The following is a 25105-nucleotide window of genomic DNA, read 5'->3' as shown; positions in this document are numbered from 1 at the left end:
AAAAAAAAAACTTGTTAACCTTTAAAATAAGACTACTTTCAAAAGCTAATGTCTAAGCAAATGTGTTTAAACACAATTATAAAACCACTTCAAAATGTCATAGGGGTGATTCAGGTTGGTTTTTAAAAACAAACTCCTTTATTGGACAAAACCATGTGCACTGCAGGTGTGTGTGTGTGGGGGGGGGGGGGATGTAACATGTGCAGAGAGAGTTACACCCCTTTCGGCTGCTGGCGAATCTACCGCCAGCCCCTGCAAGAATGACAGGTGCTACATCTGTATGTAATTGGCACTAAATAGGTGCAAGAAAATGATTGATTTGCATTTAAATTCAGTGCCTGAGATGGTACGTATTTTGAAACCTTGTTTCATGCACAAACAAAATAGGTGTATTTCACGTGTTTGAGGTGTTTATACATCATAAATGAAAGATATCTCAAAATACCTAATTGAAATATAAAAATATCCCGATATATGTAATAATCCTTTATCCAAAATTCTTCTGTTCCCGAGTATTTTGGATCATTTGTGATGGATCGCATGCGTCCCTGCTTCCCGCCCACCTCGCCGCCTGGAGGGAGGTCCCAGAACGGGTGGACAATATCGCCTCTCCCTGACATGTGCGGTCCCGTGTGCATCGGACCGGACTGGATGTCAGGGAGAGGCAATATGGTCTAATTCAACGGGCCGATTGGTTAATACCCTCAGTGTATGGGCACATTTAGTGTTCCTCTTCCATGCCTGGGGTGTCGCTGACTGCTGTAGTGCTGCTTTTTTTTGTACTGCATGCCAATATTTCCCCAGATCTGCATAGTGACTAGGCACACACAGCAACCACAAGTACACTAGCTGTAGGGGACCACCGACGCATACATACATAACATACAGCTGGGTGGGAAAATTTAAATAACCGTCTTTGGCCATTTGCTAATGCACAGGTTCTCAAAGTTGGTCCTCAGGACCCCACACAGTGCATATTTAGAAGGTATCCTCACAGTATCATGTGAAATAATTAGCTGCACCTATGGATCTTTTAAAATGTGTCAGTCAGTAATGAGTGCACCTGGCCGGTGACATGAAAATGTGAACTGTGTGGGGTCCTGAGGACAGAGTTTGAGAACCACTGTGCTAATGTACTGTATATAGCTTCCCTAAATCAGCAGTTCTGTCAGTGTGACGGCAGATGGCCATGTGTGTACTCAGCCTAAGTGACCGATCACTCCATGCGCGGCCAATAAACCTTCTCGTATCAATTCAGCATGTTACCTTCGTGTGGTCAAAAGATGATTGACAAAAAGGTTAAAAGTTTGTTAAAGTGAAAAAAAAAATATGGATGTCTTATCTTTAAAATGCATGGTATGGATCCTGCTGATGTGGGAAAGCGGTAAATCACATTTCTGATTATGTGCACTTTCGCACTGTTCTCACAATGAATGTGCCGACTATCCTCCCAGCATCCCCTGCGCATTCAAACCGAGTGCGTAGTTCTATTTACAGGCCCGGAGACTACTGTGGAGGATCTCCCAGCCATAATAGCTCACAGCAGCCAGGTACAGAAGTAACTGGCAAAGGGGCTGCAGCTGTTAGAATCTATAGCTGCACGTATCAGAACAATCAATGTAACTTAACATTCTTATATTGCCCCGCACATCAGGGCACTCTTACAGATTGCAGTGCCAATGACAGGTGTGCAAAGCGTATTGTCACCTTGAACCCACCACAACACTAAAGGTGCCCACACACTAGAAAGATCTGCGCATACATTAGCCTTCAAATCTTTTGCCTGTCCTGGACAAAAGATTTCAGGCAAGCGCACATCTTTACCAAAGATTTTTCTTAAGATCCCGTGTGCGTACCTATGGATCTTCTGTTAAATCTTCTGATCTTTCATGCAGCACGTAAGATCAGAAGATTTAGCAAAAGATCCACGGGAGCGAGCATCGGACCGAAATCGGACGATTTTTGACCGATATATCTATTAACATCGAAAGATATATTGGTCGATTTATCGGAAAATCGGACAAAAAAATCGTTCTAGTGTGTGGGCACCTTAATACATGGAGTAGAAGCAGTATCAGTGCACATAACAGGCACGGATACCACTTCTCCATAATAGCCAATAATACATTTACCTCTGTAATTTGCTGTATGGACCAATCTCTGTCAACTGTATTAATATATAAGTACTCTAAATAGGCCGTACCTCCAAAAACCACAATTAAATGTGCACACCCTTACTTTACCCATCCTTCAAAGTATATATGGGCGGCAAGGCCGGGGGCCCATCTTGAAGACGGGCCCCGGCCCGAAACGCATTAGGCACTAGCAGTAAAAAGTTTTTCACAGCCTAATCCCCGGAGTGACGCCTCTTCATTCAAAGCATATATAGGACAGAGAAGTACAACCCACTGTATGGACGGGCACCCAGGCAGTGTTATTCCACATTGAGCAAGCGCTCCAGCAAGCAGTGCCGGATCCCTGGCTAGATAGATAGATATTGCAATTTAGAATTTAGTTTGTACACGCCACCCAAATCGAAGGCCCCCATATGCTATGTGATTTGGGTACGATTTTGGCGGATAGAGACAAGAAATCTGGTCAAATCAGGCTAACTCGAATCTGTACAACAACATCTGATGCGCAGTCCCGTGCGCATTGGTTCGGAGTCGGAGCTCAGATGTGCTCCACTTCCAGCGGCCGGGAACAGTATCACATACGATCATTCCACCCAGGAAGGTCCCGGGCGGCTCAAGGGGGATCGGATGAGGCTTCTCCCCTTGTAAAAGTTGCATAGTATATAGCAGCCTTAATTCTCCCTGCACATGTTACATCTGCCTCACATGCAGTTCAGCATGGTTTTAGCCATCTGCAAACACTGCAGCCTTGCGCACATGCCCCAAGTGTAAGACTTCCACTAATACATTTTCTATCAACCAGCACTTGATAACCAGGTTGGTTTCATAAAAATGGTGTTATCACTTCTGCTAGCTGCATTTTACAGGAAGATTCATGAATATCTAGCACTTGAATATAATTAATACAGTTATTTTAGAAATATCAATAAAAAACAAATATTGATTTAGAAGCAGAAAATGTCAGTGTAACTACTGGAGTGCTCCTTTTGCAGCAGTGCAGGAATTATTTGGTTTACATCTATACACTTTTATGATATTCTAGCAGTAACAGCAACATCACAGCTACAACACCACTCAATGGTTAAACATTGGCATAGTAGTTAGCTATACTAACAGCAGTGTGGCTTTAGTTTCAAAGAACCAACAGTGTAAGGTTTGTGTTTTGTGGGTTTGGGACAGCTGTCACCAGGAACGGAGAGATGACAGCCTCCTGGTCCAGGGATGGGGTAACAACAGGAACAGTCTGGACCATATAGTAAGATTATTCTGTCTCTACTACTTGAAAGCAGTCAGACACAATCCCACCTGACAGGGATGTGAACTACAAACTTCAGAGTGGCATAGTTTGCTGCGGGAAGCCAGTCCGGTCCAGTGTTCCATACTTGCCTTGCATCAAGGTTAAAAAAAAAACCTAACATCTATAAGCATAAACATAATTCTTCGAATTGTACAATCAGAACGGGGATGACAGCTTATTTAAAAGGGTTATAGACTACACAATGCTGAACTGTGTAATATCATTACTTCATCCTCAGAACACACCAGTAATAAAGGGTACACACGGTGAAATATACACTATTGGGCATCAAATGGCTTTTCTACATTCTATGCAGATTCGACCCAAATGCGACCTCTCATGTAGTGTAAATCGAAAAATAGTCTTGGCAGGCAAGACCATATAGTACAAATCTGTACTACATAGCCAAAATCCAAATTGAACACTATAACCAACTCAGATCCAGACAGATCGAATAGGGGTTGAATAGAAAGTGAAATATCACCACACACTGTAGATATGCACTATTTTTCTATTCGATAGAGAATGTTTTTGTTTACATCCGAGTTCTAGCTCGGCCACTATACAATATGTTCCCCCAGCATTTGTTTTTTATCTCCGCCACTTGTTTCATTCATTGAACATCTAATTACAAGCCGAAATACACAGACGTAAGGCAGGCAGGTACCGGTTGGGCATGCTGACAATTTGTAGAGTTATCAGACAAAGTTGTCACCGCTCGGGCGACATTAGCTGTCACGGCGTACACATAAACGGCCGCAGTTCCATTAATACGGAGGACCTGCTGCACTATTAAAAAAAGGACATCAGCACTGATAGGCGCAGCCCAATGTATGGAGACCACCACATAGCTAGCATGGGCCCTGGAGGCCCCTTTACCAGAGAGGTGCGCTGCCTCCGGGAGAACTGCCGCCACACGGAAAGGGCCTCAGCCCGGCACCTCGGCCTGTGCGTGATTCACTCTACGTACACACACACACACAAATACTTATATAAACATAATACACACACAGCGCCGTGACGTCACTGCACCAAAACCCTTTCCCGGGCCCGTTCAAACCAATGGGTGGCCGTTACTGGCCCCGGTGAGAGGAGGGCAGGCAGCAGCCCCGCTCCCAGTTACCTGCTCCCCCCTCTCACAGCCCAGTTACCCTACGGTCCGAGCGCTGCAAACATGGCGTCCAACGGCACAAAGCGGAGTACACACACACACACACAAGAGGGACGGGAGCAGCCATCCTCCTTCCCTGACGCCGGCAGCAGATGGGGGAGGAGAGAGAGCAGGGCTCTGCGCACACACAGGACGGAGCGGAGATGGGAGCCGGGCACTTACCTGGCTGGCTGGTTAGCAGTTAGTGTTGAATGATCGCTGCCACGATCTGGCCGCTACTTGCGGCCACCGCCACGGACCGATCACAATAGGCTTCCCCTACTCTCCAGGTCTTCCGGTTTGGGCGCCCTCTCCTGGGCGCTCGGGTGATGGGAGGGGGGAAAGGGGGAGATCCCGGAGTCCACCGCGGCCTCTCCTTCCTCGTGTCTATGTGCTCGCCCGCCTCAGCCCCGGGTCCCCGCACAGCGGCCACGGCTCGGCCCAGATTCTTCCTTTGAAACAAACAATGCGGTTTCACCACAGCGCGTGCCGCCCCTCTCCGCTGAGCGGACGTAAGCGCGTCACGTACTCTACGTGCCTCCATGCTGGGTGAGGCAAAGCGCTTGCCCCTCTACCAGACAGTTGTCATGGTAATTCTAAAGGTGTATATAATATAACGCGATTCTGCTTTCAAAGAGAACAAACACCACGTTTGGACACATTAAAATCAGATGTCTGGATATGATGAAGCGCCAAAGTGGGAAACAATTATAAAAATGTGGACCGAAGCTAGTAACATGTTAATAAATGACTCAGTACAGTACTTGATTAAGTACAGTGTAGAGTCGGGTTGCCATGGATGATGAGAACACGCACGCAGCCAAGGACAGTAAAGACTTTAAGCAAGGGAAAACATGTGTAAACCACATATACGCCTATTATATTGAGCAAGCACAATTAGAATATATAATTGAACCACATAGTTGCTGGGTTATGGATTATTAGGTTGATACTGTCAAGGTTGACAGTTATTAGGTCAACCACTCTCGGCCGATCGTCATTAGGTTGACACATGGAAAAGGTTGACATGCATTAGGTTGACACAAGCAAAATGTTGACCTGATCAAGGTCGACATGGACCAGGCTGCAGTGTCATCTGTCCAGGGCCAGAACCATCTATTGGTTCTGGCACAGCAGCAGAGGGGAGCAATGCAGATGAAGTGGCATTTCAAAACTGGCACCAGTCTGGCTGCCAGTGAGAAATGCCGCCAGCAGAGTTTTGTAATTGGCGCCATTTGGGAGCCAATCACAGTTCCCGAATTGATGGCTAAAGGGAAACAGCCATGGCAAGCCAATGAGCATTCGCCGCACTGCACTCGGCCCCGCTCCCAGTGTCTGACATTAGATGCCTCAGATGTCAGATGCAGGGCCAAGAAGTCAGTCATGTGGCGGAGATGGAGTCAGGAAGCACTCCAGAAGAGGAGAGAAGACACCAGCAGAGCCAGAAGCAGCTCTAAAAGACGGCAGATGGAGGAAGAGCTCCGGCGGCCACGGAAGAGGCTAGAAGATGCGTGGCGGCAGAAGAAAAGAAGCTGAGGACCTGGGAGCCCCCCCCCCCACCTAATGCCTCCCAGGCATTAGGCTGTGGCCCCCACATCCCCATTAACTGGGCTCAAAGGCCCCATTAGAGGGGCATTAGGCCCATGTGTAATTTAGCTGAGCACTAGCCCATGGCTACATACAGGCATTAGGCCTGGGAGACTTACAGGAAGCAAGCATGCCCCTGTAAATTAAGGGTGACTTTGGGCACTAGGCTCAAGTCACTAATCCTGGGCATTGATAGGGTGGAATGTCCAGGGGCGCCAATTTACTTTTTGTCCCCCCCCCCCCCCCCCCTCAGGACTCACCCGTTGCTCGCCGTCGTGGATCCTGGCAGCGCGGTCCCAGCAGCAGATATGGCGTCAGCAGCAGAGTCCCTGCGGAAGACAAGAACTAGCAGCAGTATTAATACCACTACTAGTTCCCATCCGCCGCAGGGACCCCCGCTGCTGACGGCATATCCGCTGCTGGGACCCCGCTGCCGTTGCTCATGGGTGCTCCTCACTTTCGGCCCACGGTTTCGGCGCCTATGGGCATGTCAAACAGATGGGTATTTACTTATTACCAAATGATACAGCTAGGAGGGGTACTCCTGAAGTTTTCCTCTACACTCCCCAAATCAAACAATATAAAACACAAGTTGATGACCCCTCACCAGCGCACCAAATAAATAAGAATGACTTCCCTTATAGCTTCTAGGGATATCACAAAAGTGGATTTCTGGACAAAACATCAGTTTCCACCATGCAGATTTCTCATGTTTCACCATAAAATGAGAAACAAAAGATCCATAGCATAATACTTTATTTAATAAACAATCCACATCACACAAGAAAAAAATTCGGTACTCTTTACCTAGAAGGGCGCCCGTCGCGGGCATCGCGGGTACATTTATGTCTGGCCGCGACGCGACCGACGCGATGCCCGCGATTTCCCATTGAAACCCATGTTAAACATGGAAATCGCGTCGGTCGCGTCGCGGCCGGCCATAAATGTACCCGCGATGCCCGCGACGCGATGCTCCCGATTTCCCATAGGAATCAATGTTAAAAGGCGCGATGGACCCGATTTTACTGTTAAATGGCTCAATGGACCCGATTTGGCCATAGAAATCAATGTTAAATGGGCCACAGAGCCCATTAACCCTTAAATGTCCCCCCCAATTTTTAACGCCACCCCACGATCCACGCGAACCCGAAGCGTGGCAAGCGCAGCGAGCCCGCGAGGGGCGGCGGTAGGCGTCCTCCGACCTTTTCATGCCCTACTATCCACTAGGGCGTGGAGTGAGAATATAATAGTGTGGCGAGCGCAGCGAGCCACCGAGCCCGAAGCGTGGCGAGCGCAGCGAGCCCCGCGAGGGGACGCGGATACCTTCACAGGTAGACGCGTCCCCTCGCGGGCTTCACAGGTGTCGGCGTCGCCACGGACACCTGTGAAGCCCGCGAGGGGACGCGTATAACTGTGAAGATATCCGCGTCCCCTCGCGGGGCTCGCTGCGCTCGCCACGCTTCGGGCTCGGTGGCTCGCTGCGCTCGCCACACTATTATATTCTCACTCCACGCCCTAGTGGATAGTAGGGCATGAAAAGGTCGGAGGACGCGTACCGCCGCCCCTCGCGGGCTCGCTGCGCTCGCCACGCTTCGGGTTCGCGTGGATCGTGGGGTGGCGTTAAAAATTGGGGGAGACATTTAAGGGTTAATTGTGCTTATTTGGGCTCTGTGGCCCATTTAACATTGATTCCTAGGGCCAAATCGGGTCCATTGAGGCATTTAACAGTGAAATCGCGGTCAATCAGCCTTTTGTTCCCTATGGGAAAATCGCGGTCATCGCGGCCATCCCGATTTACCCGCGATGCCCGCGTTTTTGACCCCCGATGACCGCGATTTCAATCGCTGGCGCCCTTCTAGGTAAAGAGTACCAAAAATTCACAATAAATGATAAAAAATGATAATAAAATATCACAAAGGTTGTGCACTAGACACAATGGCCCTTATTCTGGTTCTCTTGCAAAGTCACATTCCTTCTCAAATGGACAAAACCATGTGCACTGCAGGTGGGTCAGAGAGAATTAGACTTATATGAGTTATTTTGTTTCTGTGCAGGGAAATACTGACTGTTTTATTTTTACACTGCAATATAGATCTCACTTTGAAGTAAAACCCCACCCAAATCTAATTCTCTCTGCACATGTTACATCTGCCCCACCTGCAGTGCACATGGTTTTGTCCATTTGAGAAGGAATTTGCCTTTGCGAGTGAAACAGAATAACCCCCAATGTCCCCAGCTTTTGATGCATATGAGACTGTGGAAACGTAATTACCGGATGGGTTGGAACCATCTATATAAGAACAGTTCAATACAGGTTTAAGTTAAGTTCAATACAGGTTTAAGTTAAAGATCTTTTTTTCTCATTTTATGGTAAAACTAACATGAGAAATATGCATGGTGGAAACGTATGTTTTGTCCAGAAATTGCGATCATCATCCACTTTTGTGATATCCCTAGAAGCAATAAGGGTAGTCATTCTTATTTCTTTGGTGCGCTGGTGAAGGGTCCTCAAATTGTGTTTTAAACTGATAGGTGGGCAATAGGCCCAAGGCTGAAAATCAGGCATTATGCCCAGCATTTATGCACAGAGATGATGGAGAAAATTAATGGGCTGAAAATCGCTCAGTGCATGCACACTGAGCTATTTTCGCCCATCCAAACGATTTTCCAGGGGGTGGGTGGCTTTCCATAGAAGAACACTATGGAATGTCATCCACCTTGTTGCTCTACTGCTGGTAATACCAGCAGATGAGCTGAGGCAGCCGGCAATAATGCGGGAGCGCGCATCAGTGCTCATCATGTTAGCCAACACATCCTCTCTCATGTTGGAGAGGGGATTTGTGTTGCGAGGGGGGCGGGCAATCAGACGGGCAGCGTTTACCTGTTCGCTAGACTGCGAACATATGCAGCCTAGAAAACAGGTCTGAATCAGGCCATTGTTCAGTTAAACTCTATGCCACACAGAGTTGCTGAGGCTACATTGTGTCGTAATCCCAACATTAGATGGTTTATAATGTTATGAGTACCTGCCGTGATCCTGACCTACAGAGCCCACTTGTTGAGTGCTTCGCCTATAACAGCCAAGTTTTCCAGAACTACAATCATTCACTGGTACTCGGCAGCTGCAAGGATTTCAGTTTTAATAGTGTTAGCTCAAGATCACAGATGCATTTACAGGGCACATACTAAAACTATATATAGAAAATAGTACGCTCACCAGTTTTTTTTTTTTCAAATAGCACTAATAAATCACTCAAATAAAAGTATTTTCTATAATAAAGAATTGATAAGTACTAGTTTTTTCACATGCATAGGTTTATGCTGTATCTTGCAATATAGCATGGTTCTTTCAAACAGCACAAGTATATGTATGTATTTATTATTGTCTTACCAGTTATTTATATAGCGCACATATTCTGCAGCACTTCACAGAGAATATTTGAACATTCACATCAGTCCCTACCCCAGTGTAGGTTGAATCTACATTCCCTGCCACATGTACACACACACATTCGTTCTAGGGTTCATTTTGTTGGGAGCCAATGAACATACCAGTATATTTTTTGAGTGTGGGAGGAAACCGGAGTGCCTGGCAGAAACCCACGCAAACACGGGGAGAATATGCAAACTCCCACAGTTAGGGACATGGTGGGAAGTGACCCCATGCTAACCATTACACCGTCTGTGCCAGTACAACGTGTGCTCTTTTCCTGGTGCTAGCCCCAGCATCTTTGCTTCCTGATTTCTGGGTACTTGTGTTTGGCACACACTTCACTGTGCATATGAGAGTTTCTGAGTCATCAAGTTTCTATCATTGTGTTTAAAGTTTTCTGTTGCTCGATTCCTCAGAGTCCTCAGAGCTATTATATAATCTGGCACCTGCCACTGCCACTAATAATAATAATAATTTCAATAAATAAATGTATGTTCATTTGAAAGGAAAGGTGAAAATCAAACATCTGAGTTGAAGTGAAAATCAAGAAGCACCCTAAAATACATAAGTTAGTTCTTCATGTTGGAAACAAAAGATACACTCTTCAGTGTGCTTCAGCTGTCAAAGAGCTCATTGTTTAGCAGGGATTGCAATAAAATTCATAAAACAATTTCAGCACCAGACCAAAGTAAAAGCAGACATTTCCAAACCTGCTGATCTGCAAGTCAATACTTATGGTGTGTACACACGGCAGTTACTGCCGTGAGATGCAAGTCTCAGCGCTATCAGATCGCATCACGGCATGACAGAGGGGCACAATTTACAATATATAGTGCAGATCTGCACTATATAGTGTTGCCTGCCCTCTCTATCTGGCTGCCGATATGTGCTCACACGGGAGCACGCATCGGCAGCACATCGGGCTCGCAAGCCCTAAAAAAGCATGCGATTTGGCTTCCGATGTTCCCTACATCGGGAACATCGGAAGCCAAATCTAACCGTGTGTACACACTATTACTTTTCTTCTCAAAACTATGGGCCTTATCCATGTGCAATGCAGGTGGGGCAGATGTTACTTGTGCAGAGAGAATTAGATTTGGGTGAGTTATCATTCACTATGACTCATCCACCTATCTGATCTGCTCAATAGGAATTAAACTGCTATCAGGCTGGGACATTTCTGCCTCCCCTGAGCAATTCCACTCTGCGGGACGTAGACGTGAGACCTGATTCTCAGCCAGTTCATTGTTATAGAGGGTCATCAGGCTAAGGGGCCCATTTATCAACTAATATTTGCGGCTAAATCCCCGAAAACACCCGTTTTCGGGGGTTAACCGCAAATATTAAGTATCACTGAAATGTATCAAAGGGGGATCCCTGCTGCAATCACCCCTGCAGCACTGCCGGCCGCATCCCCCATAGGTTTCTATGGGGGATGCGAAGCTGCCCGATGTATCAACATCGGGCAGCCCGGCATCGCACCCCTGGGCTATCGCCATTCTAATAAGGCGATAGCCCATTGTAGCCTATGGCTACACATCGCACTGCCCGAGCGGCAGTGCGGTCAGCGGCGGCGCGGGGGGGTCAGCGCATAACCGCGCATGCGCAGCCCCCCCAGCTTCCGGCTCCGGGCATCGCAGGGACAGGCTCCTTTCGGAGCCCTGTCCCTGCGCCCTGCCAGGTCATACATTGGGGCGAAATGATCGCATTTTACAATGCGATCCTGGGCGGTAATATTCCGTCCAGATCGCATTGTAAATGCGATCAATGGTAAATGGGGGCCTAAAACACTTATCAACAATAATTAACTTTGCCAAGTGCTATCTCCTTTTTTGATGCAAACTTGTAAGTAATATCACTTCCAGTCTCGAAAAGAGATGCTACATCGACTAACATGGCCCATCGTTTGATACTATGCCCAATGAAAGTGTACACTCTTTTCAGATCTTCATAGAATTGCACATTTTACATCTGCCCCACCTGCAGTGCACATGGTTTTGTCCATCTAAGAAGAATTTTGTCAGAAAGAGTAAACTAGAATAAGGCCCTAGGTTCCTAGAGAATATAGCTTGCACTATAGAATAAATTCCACTCATATTTGCTGCACCATCATACCCTTGACTGCAACACTTTGCTAGATCCTAGCCTTTTCTTTCAATGGAGTTCACTATTTCTTTTTCAAGACTAGCAGCTGTTTGATCTGATAATTAATGAAACCCTAACCCTGGATTTTAACATTAGTTACTTAGTTCAGTTCATTGGTTTCAACTTCCACATAACGAAATAATTGGCTATGTTGATCAGTTGTATCCGTAATGATAGAGAAAAATGGTGCAGCATTGATTTCTTCAACAATGCCATTCTCTATTCTTTTAAACAGTATTTCAATAATCTCTTCTTGTATTTTAGACTTAAATATTGAACTGAACATGTTGGCATAATAATTAGCTGCTTTAAAACAGGGTCATAATTTTCTAGGAGAACATTTGATAGAAATGTCCCACTAAAACTTCCAAGTGCCATCAAAAAGGGAGGTTACACATAGACAATAAATAAAGTAACCGAAGTTACAATTGAGCACCTGATTAGAGAAGTTTACCCAAAATCAGCTGCTTACAGGTGTGAGGGTAGTCTTACTGCATAACAAATGAAAAAAGAGTATATAAGTGAGTTTCACCCTTGCTGGGCCGTTTGCTAGAGGAGGGTAGGCTTCAGCATGGTAATGCCCAGCATTTTATGGACCTCCCCCCACATTTGCGTTGGTGGCTTGGGGTGGGCTGGGCACCCGCCCCAAATTCGGCATACAGCGAGTGCTTCAAAAGTCATTCCAGGCTGACTTTTTTTAGCAAGGGCAGGAGAAATCATTCGATGGTTAGCGACCATCGAATGATTTCTCCTCCTAGTGGCCACAGTTGAGGGGACATGTTAGCAAACATATGCAACTAATGGGCAATCAATCAGAATCTACTTTTATTAATTTAGCAACTTGTAGAAGATAATGAGGGGAAATTTACTAAGTGTATTCTATGCTATGGGCAACCAATCACATCCTGTCTACTATCTTCTAGAGCAGGGGTGGCCAACCTGAGGCTCTTGAGCCGCATGTGGCTCTCCCCCTGTTAAAGTGTGGCTCCTGCTCCCACTCAGCTGCCCGCCGCCCACCGTCCATCCCAGTCCCCCATCCCTCCATTACCCGCTGCTGGTTCCCTTCTCCCTCTGAGGGGAGGAGAGCGAGCATCACTCATCTATCCTACCCCTCACTGTGCATCCTTGTGACTGGGCCGTCCGCCAATCAGAGCTCGCGGGCCAGCAGCCATCAGAAGCCAGCCTGCGAGCTTTGATTTGCGGACGGCCCAGTCACAGGGAAGTGAGGGGGGAAGGAGACCTGCGGTGTGCTGTGCTCTCCTCCCCTCAGCGACATTATAGGACTGCAGGGAGATGCCAGACTGTCCTCTCCCTGCCCGGCAGCAGCAGCAACAATGGTGAGTGCTGCTGCTGGGAAATTAGCACTGTGGGGACATAGCAGTTTGTGAAACTGTGGGGGCATAGCAGTTTGTGGCACTGTGGGGGCATAGCAGTTTGTGGCACTGTGGGAGCATAGTAGTTTATGGCACTGTGGGGGCACAGCAGTTTGTGGCACTGTGGGGGCATACCAGCTTTTTGGCACTGTGGGGGCATACCAGCTTTCTGGCATCGTGGGAGCATATGTGTATCTGGCACTATTTTGGGCATATGTATATATGGCACTGCACTATTGGAGGCATATGTGTATCACACCCACCCAAGGGGTCCAAATAGACCATGCCCCTTTTATTGGCATGCGTGCCTTCACAGCGTGCATGTTTTTGGCTCTTTAGCTTGACTACAGATATTTTTTGGCTCTTTATCTCTGACCAGTTGGCCACCCCTGTTCTAGAGGGTGGTAGATAAATAAGAAGTAGCTTCTGATTGGTTGCCCATAGCAACATGACCTGTGAAGTGTATCTCACATCTTAGTAAATTTCCCCCAATAGATATAATCTGATTGGTTGTCCATAACAACATCCCATCTTCAATAGAACTCCCATCTTAGTAAATATACCCCTGTGAGTGATGTTGGGATACCAACGCTGGTCTTTTGACCAGTATCGGGTTTCCGCCATTGGTATTCCGACAGCTGGAATTCTGAATAGATGATGCTAACTGAATCCTAAAAAGAATGTGTGTGTATGAATGACATCATGAGACACACGGCACAGCTTCCATTTATTCAATTACTGTCTCCTGTTTTCTCCCTGTAATGGTGACAATCTATAATCCTAGCAGGGCCGGCGCCACCACTAGGCAAACCTAGGCATTTGCCTAGGGCGCCGGCCACTGGAGGGCGGAAAATGCCGCCCGGGTACCTGTACCTGTCTATTTAAACCTGGCGGCGGAGGCAGCGGGGGTCCCTGCAGTCTATTAAAAAGCACGAGCGCTATCCGCCGGGCTATGCGGAAGCGCTTCTATTGTGAAAACTCTGGCAGCCAATCAGCGTGCTGCCAGTGTTTTCACACTAGAAGCGCTTCCGCATAGCCCGGCGGATAGCGCTCGTGCTTTTTAATAGACTGCAGGGACCCCCGCTGCCTCCGCCGCCAGGTTTGATTACAGAGAGCGCCGAACGAAAGGTACCCCCCCCCGCCCCCCCCGCACCGGGGCGCCCCCAGCCCGACTCGCCTGGGGCGCTCCGGTGCCTTGCACCGGCCCTGAATCCTAGGAGGAGCAGGAGGAACAACCGTAGCGTTGGAAGGAATCTGGACAGGATAGCGGTGTTGGTAAGTAGAGTGACAGTGCCGAAGCTCATTCGCTTAAGAAAATTGTGACCAATTGTTATAAAAATACAAATATATGATATTAAATATGCAATGTAATAAAAAAGATGCTGCACTATTGCTGAGCACAGCAGTCTATTAGCACTTTCTGCACTTTAAATAGAACGCCTCTACAAGTGACAATAGTGTTTTTTATAATATTGCCAGTATAATGTCTGGGGTCAATGGCGGTGGGCAATAGATGTCTGTGTATGGGCCCCAGGATCACTGTTGCTTGCCCTGGTTACACCAAGGTGCTTCAGTTACAATACATCTATAAATTCCCATTATTAAGATTAGTTCATACATTGCTGTAATGTTCCATGCAAGTAACATTTTCTATTCTAATACAGTGTTAATGTTTATTAACCCTTTCAGTGCCAACGTTGCTGTGAGCAATCTGTAAATTATCCAATAAAAATGCCAGCATTGCTCACAGCGACTGGTCTTATAATATAAATAAATAAATACAAATACAGCCAAGTCAATTAATTAAAGTTTAGATAAATATTGCACCCAAAAAAAAGAACAGTCGCTGTGAGCGACACTGGCATTTTTAATGGATATTTTTGAGGAGCAACATTGGCACTCAAAGGGTTAATAAAAAGGTCTGCTTGGCAATATTCACACCTATTTTGACAAATTCCCTTGGCACTCAAAGGGTTAAAGATACAAGGATGCTTCCTCTGAATTAGGGATTCCAAACCCGAACTCATGTTGTAATCTTGGGTTTTCTAGTTCCAATCCCAATTATGATTTTGATAGTAAGAGGAAATCCACCATTAGCCCAGGTCCCGAGAGACCCAAACATAGCCTGGGTATGATTGGCCTATTTACCATGTTAATTTTTTTTTTTATTTTTTTTTATTCAATGATTTTTATTAAATTTTGCATAACAAACAGCATACCCCCCTACAGATATAGCATAGGTGCTAATTATAACAGACAAAATCAGAAAGTTAGGCATATACATCATGGTGATGATTATAAGGGGATAGTTGAAGCAGGGTGACCTATACAATCGCATTTCTTTAGAGTAATACAGGATATGTATATATCTTCCCTACTCGGGTAACGTTTGTGAAAGCATCACAGATAAAGCAAAGAAATGTTCACACTTAAATTATTCGCATAAAAGGAGCAAAATCACCATGCACTGACGTGGTTTTGCAGTATGAAATTATATGCCAATAATAACTATGGTATCTAAATATTTGTGTCCAACATTAGTATAAAAAGTCAAAATAAACCTCCCCCCTGAAACGACCAAAACAAACCTCCCATATAACCCCCCCACCCTGTACTACCCAGCCCCAACTAAGGTGTACTTGGATCCCTGAACTGTACCCCCCCCCCCCAACTACTAACTACCTATCTCATACTGACTATCTATTCCCGTCCCACCCACCCCCCCCCCCCCCATCCAATCTAGCTCCTCCCCCCGCCAAGCGATGTCAGGATATTGTATACAGTATGTGACGGGGGCTAATCTTGGACCCGAAAAAAAAAAAAACCCACACCCACATAGAAGGAGAGTGACTGGATAATAGCAGGGGCAAATTTATCAGGATATATAAATATTTGGGCCAAATTAAAACCATCCTTCCCCCACCAAGCATATATATGTATATATACCCACCCCCCACCCATACATAGGGACAAAAAACTAATGACCTTGAACTAGGAGTTGGTACTGGCTCTCCCACCAGAAGCATACACAGTAGAAATATTACAATACAGTATATTGTGGTCGTAAAAAAAAAAGTTAAATAGTAACATAAAATAACAGGATGCAATATCAGCGGACAAGTCGAATCAAAGAAACTTAAAGCAGGATATGATATTGTCAAGCAACAGAGTGTGATGTAAAGCGGTCGTATTTGGCAAATGCCTTTCCATTAGATAAATCGAATAAATCTTCAATCTGGCCAGCGGCAGACGCTCTGATATAGGGTGGCAACATCAGCAGTCGCATCTCTACGCATTCCAGAATGAATAAACAGGCATTTAGCATATTGGCGTATTGGAGGTTTCGGCAAATTCAGCAGAGACAAGAAGAGCATCAGTGGAGACAATGTGGATATGTAATAAAATGTAAAGTGACCGTGAGCCAGCAGTCCAGGATAGGTCTTGAAGAAAAGCCGATTTTCATCATGCACGGGTTCAATATGAATTGTAGGGTTAGTATATGGAGATATAGTAGTCTCATCACAATCATCGGATGTCTTAATGGTGTGTGAAAGGAGAGGTGCTCCCATACATAAGGCCAATGGGTTTGTAAAGAGTACAGGAGTATAATAATCGAGGAGGAAAGTTCCATCTCTGCCCTTCCCGTTCCCAATACTGCAGAAAACAGGGGACGGCACCATTGGAATAACCTCAGGGTGTACAGGTTGTGTTGTATGAGAACAAATAGATGTAGCGTCTTTATTCTCTACAGCATCTTTGTCAGGGGCAGAGGAAAGGGAAGATTCTCCCACCCGTATCCCCTCAAGTCCCTGAAGGAGTCTCTGAGTGGAGGCTTTAATACATTCTATTAGTTGAGAAACAGCCATGGTTGCAGCATATATCATGCAGTCGGTGGTCCCAGACTATAAGTAGCAATATCAATCCAGAATATACTGTCCAGCACTATGATGGCAATGTGCAGTTAGATGCACTGTTGTCACAAATAACAGGAGGAATGCCGTTCCAGAGACCCGAAGGGTAGAATAAGGAGCTGACTAACTCACCATTCCAGGTATACCATTCGCTCCATGTAAAGTCACCAAGCCAGGAGAATCTAAGATGGCCGCCGGTGCCGTCCACCGAGATCCTCAGCTGAACAGCAGGAGACTGCCGGGAGGGTCCAGCCCGGACAGGTAGACAGCACAGACAAGCACCGGAGGATAACAGACAACTCCCCCTCGGGCACAAGCAGGGGAACACACCCGTTCAGCACAGCGCCCGGCAACAGCCAGCGGCGCAGCTCCGAATGCCACGCAGAAGGGCCCACCGCCTGATACACCTAGCCGCAGGTGAAGACAGACACCGGGAAAACAGCGCCAGCTCAGCCCCGTGGATGCAGGAGGTTCCCAAGTCGATACAGCCCAAAAAACAGGAGGTAGTGTTGCTTAAAAGCAGTATTAAATAGGATGTCTGGCGGGAGAGCCAGCAAACACGTCCACTCCGCAGTTACTTCAGGCCACGCCCCCCCATGTTAATTTATTTTAGTATAATTTCTTTTAACTGTCATCATGCAGCATGTCGACAGTGACCATGTAGACATTCAATATGTCTACATCGATTATATGTGACCTTTATAAACTGTCAACAAACCATCCTGGTGGTCTATTGGGATCTTTCTCACAGCAGCTGCAGAGGTACCAGCATCTTTTTCAGGTGATGTGAGGATGATTTCAGGTTATGTCTTCAGTGGCATTCCAGTGAGAGCTACGTATGCCTTACCATTTAATTATCTCCCCCAGCCTAAAGCTGACCATACAATTAGGATGATAATTTTGGCCATACGTTAGGAATGATAATCTGTCTAATGTGTGGGAGCAAACCAGTGGCGTAGCTACGTTTTGGGCACCCCCCGCCGTTAGGGGGGGGGACACCCCCCCCTCCAAGCACCCCTACCCCCCTGCCCTGCCGCCCCGCCGCCTATGCAAACCCCCCCCCCCCCCCAAATCCCCCACAGACTTACCTATCGCGCTAGTCCCGGCGGCTCCGTTCTTCTGCTGAGGACCACCACAAAATGGCCGCCCCCATACAGCAGACAGTTTCAGAGAACTGTGTGCTATATGGGGGCGGCCATTTTGTGGTGGTCCTCAGCAGAAGAACGGAGCTGCCAGGACCAGCGCAATAGGTAAGTCTGCGGGGGATTGGGGGGGGGGGTTTAACTATAGCACCGCAGCCCCCGGCGCCCCCACATGCACAGCGCCCCCCCCCCCCCCCCCCCGCGGGGGCTGCGGTGCTATAGTTACGCCGCTGGAGCAAACGATAATCAGCCTTTTGCCACGGGATAAAATGGCCAAAAACAGTTGGCCCTGTTGGTACTTGTGTATTTTGGCGGCGCCCATCGCATCGCATACCATAACACATACGATGGTATGCGATGCGACGCGATATCGTACGATAGTGCACGATGGCATACAATTTTGAAATTGTATGCCATTGTACATGGCATACGATGCCATACGATGCGATGCGATTAAACATTGTATAAGCACCCTAATGGGTGCTTATACAATGTTAAGCACCCAAATGGGTGCTTACAATGTTAAATGCACCCCCACGCCACCCCCCACTATAAACGTGAACCCGAAGCGTGGCGAGCGCAGCGAGCCCGCGAGGGGCGGCGGTACGCGTCCTACGACCTTTTCATACCCCCACTATCCACGTCGGCGTGGAGTTGAGAATAGAATAGTGTGGCGAGCGCAGCGAGCCCGAAGCGTGGCGAGCGCAGAGAGCCCCGCGAGGGGACGCGGATACCTTCACAGGTAAACGCGTCCCCTCGCGGGCTTCACAGGTAAACGCGTCGCCACGGACACCTGTGAAGCCCGCGAGGGGACGCGTATAACTGTGAAGGTATCCGCGTGCGCTCGCCACGCTTCGGGCTCGGTGGCTCGCTGCGCTCGCCACACTATTCTATTCTCAACTCCACGCCGACGTGGATAGTGGGGGTATGAAAAGGTCGTAGGACGCGTACCGCCGCCCCTCGCGGGCTCGCTGCGCTCGCCACGCTTCGGGTTCACGTTTATAGTGGGGGGTGGCGTGGGGGTGCATTTAACATTGTAAGCACCCATTTGGGTGCTCAAAAGCACCCTTTAGGGTGCTTATACGATTTTTGGTCGTATAGGGGGTCAAAATCGCGTCGCATCGCATCGCATGCCATCGGGTGCATGGCATGCGATCTGTTCGTCGTACGACGGACATCGGGGGCGCCGCCAAAATACACAAGTACCGCCCTGTTTGATTTTTCACAACTCATCGTTCAATAGTAAGGGAAAGTTCCTCCCAACAATGATAAATAAGCACTGTCAACATCAGGATCCCTGGAGCACCATCAGAGCCCTCTCCCCCTTGTGTTCTGTAGCACCCCTAAAGCAGTTAGGGCCTGATTCAGCTTTGTGGCAAAACCATTTTATACTGCAGGTCGGGGAGATTTATACCCCTTTCACACTGCAGCTCTTAACGGGTATATTGAAAACATGCAGAAGTAGGCAGACACTATCGACCTACATCTGTAACATCACAAGTTGAAATAAAATTGGCTGATCTGATTAAAAAAATGTGTTAGGTGTGTGGGGTGATGTTTTAGTTGGACAGACTAGAAGGACCTCCAACTGTACTGATTTAGCTGGTACAGTACATTTTTTAATGGTCTGTACCTGCTAAAAACTTGTGTCACGACCACCATTGCAAATACCCTTGCTCCCTGTGCTGTTTTAGACCTGCAGTGCCCTGGCGCTATGCCTTCTGCTCTGGAGCTCACCTCCGCCTCTGATGCTGACGCCGACCTGTGTCATTCTGTCACGCTGTCACCCACAGGGCTCCATGTCCCTTTGCTGGGTGTCAGTTCGGATGTACAGTGTCCTGGCATTCTGGCTCCGGGTAGCGTGAGGCGCGATCCGCCATGACGGCGTCCGCATCCTTCTAGACCTCAGGCTGGGAAGCGCCGGCTGCAGCCCCTCCGCGTAGTATTCCTCGCTGGCTGGTTTGTGTCGCCACCATGAACGGCAGCCATCTTGTTGGTTCCCAGAGCCTATACTTTGCAGCTCCAGCCGTGATGTCAGTCCTGCGGCCAATCACCATCTCGCACAGCACTTAAATACTGACTAGCCAGGCCAGACTGGCAGTCAGTACAATGTTGTCCACCAGATAGCATCTCCGTGCATCCCTGACAATTCCTGCAGTCTCCGCTGCAGGCTGACTCCTATAACCTCTGGGTGAAGTCTCATGGTTATCCATTCCTGCTGGTCGTCCACTGCATTCACCATATTCTACCATGAAACCTTCTTTGCCACCTCTAAGGATAAGGACAAGGTTAAACACCCCAAAGGTGTCATCTTCTTCCTTCCATTCCTGTTGGTCAATATCCGTGGCCAGTATCCATGGTATCCTAGCAGCCACGACCTCATTCAGCAAGATCCTTCCATTGACTTCATCTTCATCATCTTATTATTATTCTTCAATCATCTATTATTATTCTTCAATCATCTATTATCATTCGTCAATCCTCCAATAACTTCTTTATTCGTCATCTTCAAGCTTCTTTAACAAAGTATAATTAGTGTCTTATTTGTCATTCAACCAATATCTACAGTTATTTAATTGTGCCATCATCCATATCTTTGTACCGCAGTATCTTTCATTAAAAAAGGTTTAATTTTATCCAATTGCTTCACTCCACTCTGTCGTTCATGCAACAGCCCTACATCAAAGCACCCAGCCTCCGTTATACTCCGGCTGGTGCTTCACCAAGCTCACGAAACGTGACAGTTTGTACTGACTCCATGGATCCAGCATCGGGACAGGAGCGAGGGGCTGCTCCAGTTCAACAACTAGTGGCTCGCCTAGATCAACAGGAAGTCGCACAGGAGCAAGTTATTCATGCCCTCCAAGAACTGTCAAAATGACTGGATACGATTCAAATAACACTCCAGAAGGGCCAAGTCTCAGCAGTCGCACCAGTGCAACCGCCTAGACCCGTGTCTCCAACGACAGGTAACACAGCTCATCTCCAACTTCCCACTTCAACTAAGTTTGATGGCAATCCGAAAAACTGTATAGGCTTCATTAATCAATGTGAGATTCACTTTGAACTTCAATCCTCATACTTCCCTACAGGTTGCATCAAAGTGGCCTACGTGATATCCCTCCTTTCTGGCTCTGCTCTAAATTGGGCATCTGGTACTTATGTAGTATCTGGGCGTCCGATTTTGTGATTGTATGCCTTACCTTAAGGCATACAATCAGATGCGATGCGATTTTGCATAGGATTCAATGTTAAGAAGGTCCTGTTCATTTCCCCACTATCCAAGTGGGCATAGAGTTGATTTTATATAGCGTGGCAAGCGCAGCGAGCCACCGAGCCCGAAGCGTGCCCCGCGATGGGACGCATATTTCTTAAAAAGTATTCTGTGTCCGCTCGCCACGCTTCGGGCTCGGTGGCTCGCTACCCTCGCCACAGGTTTATATCCAATTCCATGCCCACTTGGATAGTGGGGAAAGGAAAAGGACCCCTTTTTCCCATTGAATTCTATGTTAAAATGGACTCAGACCATTTTAACATTGAATCCTATGGAAAAATCTTGACCATCGCATCGCATACGATTTGGTCGCATGCGATGCGATGCGATTTCTAAATCGGACGCCCAGATACTACATAAGTACCGGGCATCTCAATTATGGAAAAAAGCGGACCCACTCCTAGCTGACTATCCTCGTTTTTTTCCACCTTCAAAATCATTTTCGATGAGCCAGGCCGACTTAGCTCAGCTGCAACTTAGATTCTTCGCCTACGTCAAGGTACTCAAACAGTGGGACAGTATCTAGTACAATTTAAGATTCTGGCAGCTGAACTGGCTTGGAATGAGGAAGCCTTTCTTGCGGCCTTCATGAACGGGCTCTCTGATAAAATCAAGCAAGAGATTTACCCTCTAGACTCGAAGATTTGATATCCCTTTGCACAAAAAATTGATTTAAGGCTCAGAGAGAGGGCTCAAGAGAAAAGTCGAGCTCATACTAGTTCATCTTTCAATATTCCTAAACCTCCACCACCACCAGCGGAGGAACCTATGCAGGTTAACCGTTTCAAGTTGACTCCTGATGAACACAAGCGTCGTCATACTGAAGTCTCTGTCTCTACTGTGCCGATCCACATTACGCTGTTGATTCTTGTCCCAAGAAACCGGGAAACGCCAGAACCTAACCTGTAAATGAGAGGGCAGGTTAGGGGTTGTTGTTACCTCTCCAAACAATAAAGACTGTATTCTTCAAGTGTCTTTGCAAGTCAAACATCAGTTCAGACAATTGCCGGCTCTCCTGGATTCAGGAGCGGCAGAAAGTTTCATCACCACCGATGTTGTCAAGCGTTGGCATCTACCTACCATACCTCTCCATCACCCGGTTTACCTCACCGCTGTAGATGGTAGCCGTATCCTGGGAGAGACAGCTACTCTTCAAACTCAACCATTGACTTTACAAATCGGACTTTTACATTCTGAGAAAATCCAATTCTTCGTCATTCCTAAGTCCTCCTACCCAATCGTATTGGGTCTTCCCTGGTTACGTGCCCATAATCCTAGTATTGATTGGGTAACGTCCCAGATCCAAGCCTGGGGTGCCACTTGTACTAAGTCATGTCTCAAATCTGTGGCACCTACACGTCAACTCTCTCTTCAAGTTCCTGAAGGGTTACCTACTCCATATGAAGATTTCTCTGATGTTTTCTGTAAAAAAGCTACTGACAAGTTACCTCCCCATAATCCTTGGGACTGCTCAAATGACCTAATGCCTGGGAAAAGTGCTCCTCAGGGTCGCACCTACCCTTTGTCTTTACCGGAAACACAGGCAATGTCTGAATATATACAAGAGAACTTAGCCAAAGGGTTTATCCGCCCCTCTTCCTCTCCTGCTGGAGCCGGCTTTTTTTTCGTCAAGAAAAAGGACGGAGGGTTACTACCCTGTATCGATTATCGAGCGTTAAACGAAATCACCAACAAAAATCGTTACCCGTTGCCTCTCATTACAGAACTGTTTGACAGGATCAAAGGGGCTACCATCTTTTCGAAATTAGACCTCCGGGAAGCTTACAACCTCATTCGCATTCGTGAAGGAGACGAGTGGAAGACCGCTTTTAATACCAGAGACGGACATTACGAATATCTCGTCATGCCATTCGGCCTGAGTAATGCGCCAGCGATATTTCAGTCCTATATGAATGAACTCTTTCGTGATCTCCTCTACAAACATGTCATAGTATACCTCGACGATAGCAAGGATTATACTCACGATAATACCTTTTCTTCGGAATACTTCATGGCAGCCATTACATTGGGTTTATCCCCCTCTCTCTCCCAATTAGACAGGTAGTTTTTTCCTCCCTAGGATCCAACTCCTCCTCTTCCTCCTGCTATATAACTGAGCACCTCCCCTTAAACCATAGTCTTTTGAATGTCTCCGTCCTGATCCTAGGGAAAAAACAGAAACAGGGAGGGCTTAAAAAATATGGGCTGCCATGAAGTATTCCGAAGAAAAGGTATTATCGTGAGTATAATCCTTGCTTTCTCCTTCATACTTCATGGCAGCCATTACATTGGGATGTACCAAAGCAGTAGGGCGGGATATACAATACCTCAAGCTAGCGCTTGTCTTAGGACTTCGCTTCCAAAACGTGCCTCTGCCACATCCAGGGCATAATGCTTGGAAAACGTGTGCAGAGACTTCCAAGTAGCCGCTTGACATATCTCTCTGGCTGATACGTTCGCCTCGCTCGCCCATGAAACCGCCATTGCCCGTGTCGAGTGTGCCTTGATACCCTCCGGGACTGGACGTCCTACTTTCTTGTAGGTAAAGGAAATAACTTCTTTAAGCCATCGTGAAATTGTTTGTTTCGCTGGAACGAATCCCTTCTTCGCACCTTGCGGAATCACAAACAAATTCTCTGTTTGCCTGTATGATGCAGTTCTGTCCAAATAAATCTTTATGGCTCTGACCACATCTAATGAATGCAAATTCTCCTCCCTCTTATTTGAAGGATTGGGAAAAAAACAAGGTAAAATAACCTCTTGATTTAAGTGAAAATATGACACCACTTTTGGCAAAAAAGAATTTTTAGTCTTTAAGACTACTTTGTCCGGAAAAATTTTAAGATATTGTCCTTGAATACACAGCGCCTGGAGCTCACTAACCCTTCTGGCTGAAGTGACTGCTACCAGGAAAGCAACTTTCCATGTCAAAAACTTAAGGCTTGTCCTGTCCAACGGCTCAAACGGAGCCTCCATAAGCCCGTTCAGCACCAAGTTAAGATCCCATTGAGGAACCGTAGAACGAATCCTTGGTCGGATTCTCTTGATGGCCTGACAGAATCTCTTTACTAAGGTATGATCTGCCAGCCTCTGGTCTAATAAAATACTTAATGCTGAGATGTGCACTTTCAGGGTAGACACTGCTAGGCCCTTGTTGAAACCGTCACACAGGAATTGCAAAACATGAGACATGGTTGCATTTGGAAACTGAAATTTGTCTCTAGACCACTTAGCAAATATCCTCCAGACTCTGTAATAGATGGCTGATGAAACCTTCTTCCTAGCCTGAAGAAGTATTTCTATCACTTCTGGGGACAGATGTTTCTCTCTCAATTGCTGCCTTTCAATTTCCACGCCGTCAATGACAAGCTCTGAGGATTTTGGCATCTGATTGGTCCCTGGGACAGCAGGTCTGCTGATACTGGCAGAAACAGAGGTCCTGCTACCGCCATGCTCTCTAGCATCGGAAACCAAGCCCTTCTGGCCCAAAATGGTAGAACTATCAATACCTGACATTTCTCCGATCTGATCTTCCACAGCACCCTGTGAATGAGAGAAAATGGCGGGAACACATAGGCTAGGGAATAGCTCCACTCTTGTGACAGGGCGTCTACTCCGTACGACCCGTGTGCTGGGTACCGGGAGAAGAACCGGGGAA

At 47.0% G+C, this 25105-nt stretch overlaps 1 protein-coding gene across 6 annotated transcripts in view; it reads right to left on the bottom strand.

Annotated features, from left to right (window-relative positions):
- BRD1 (bromodomain containing 1) overlaps window positions 1–25105 on the bottom strand; it is a 128109-nt gene that overhangs the window by 86777 nt on the left and 16227 nt on the right. Inside the window, exon 1 of one of the 6 annotated variants that reach the window (XM_083182906.1) lies at window positions 4766–5114. The exons of the other annotated variants lie outside the window; for them this stretch is intronic. The gene's annotated coding sequence lies outside the window, so the exon portion shown is untranslated. Of the gene's footprint in view, window positions 1–4765; window positions 5115–25105 lie in introns of those variants that run through there. 6 annotated transcript variants of the gene reach the window in all.

Source organism: Crinia signifera, chromosome 4 (assembly GCF_055691185.1).
Source record: "Crinia signifera chromosome 4, ASM5569118v1, whole genome shotgun sequence".
Classification (NCBI taxonomy): Eukaryota; Metazoa; Chordata; class Amphibia; order Anura; family Myobatrachidae; genus Crinia; species Crinia signifera.
Note: the sequence above shows the minus strand (reverse complement) of the source record. Positions and strands in the feature narration are given on the sequence as shown.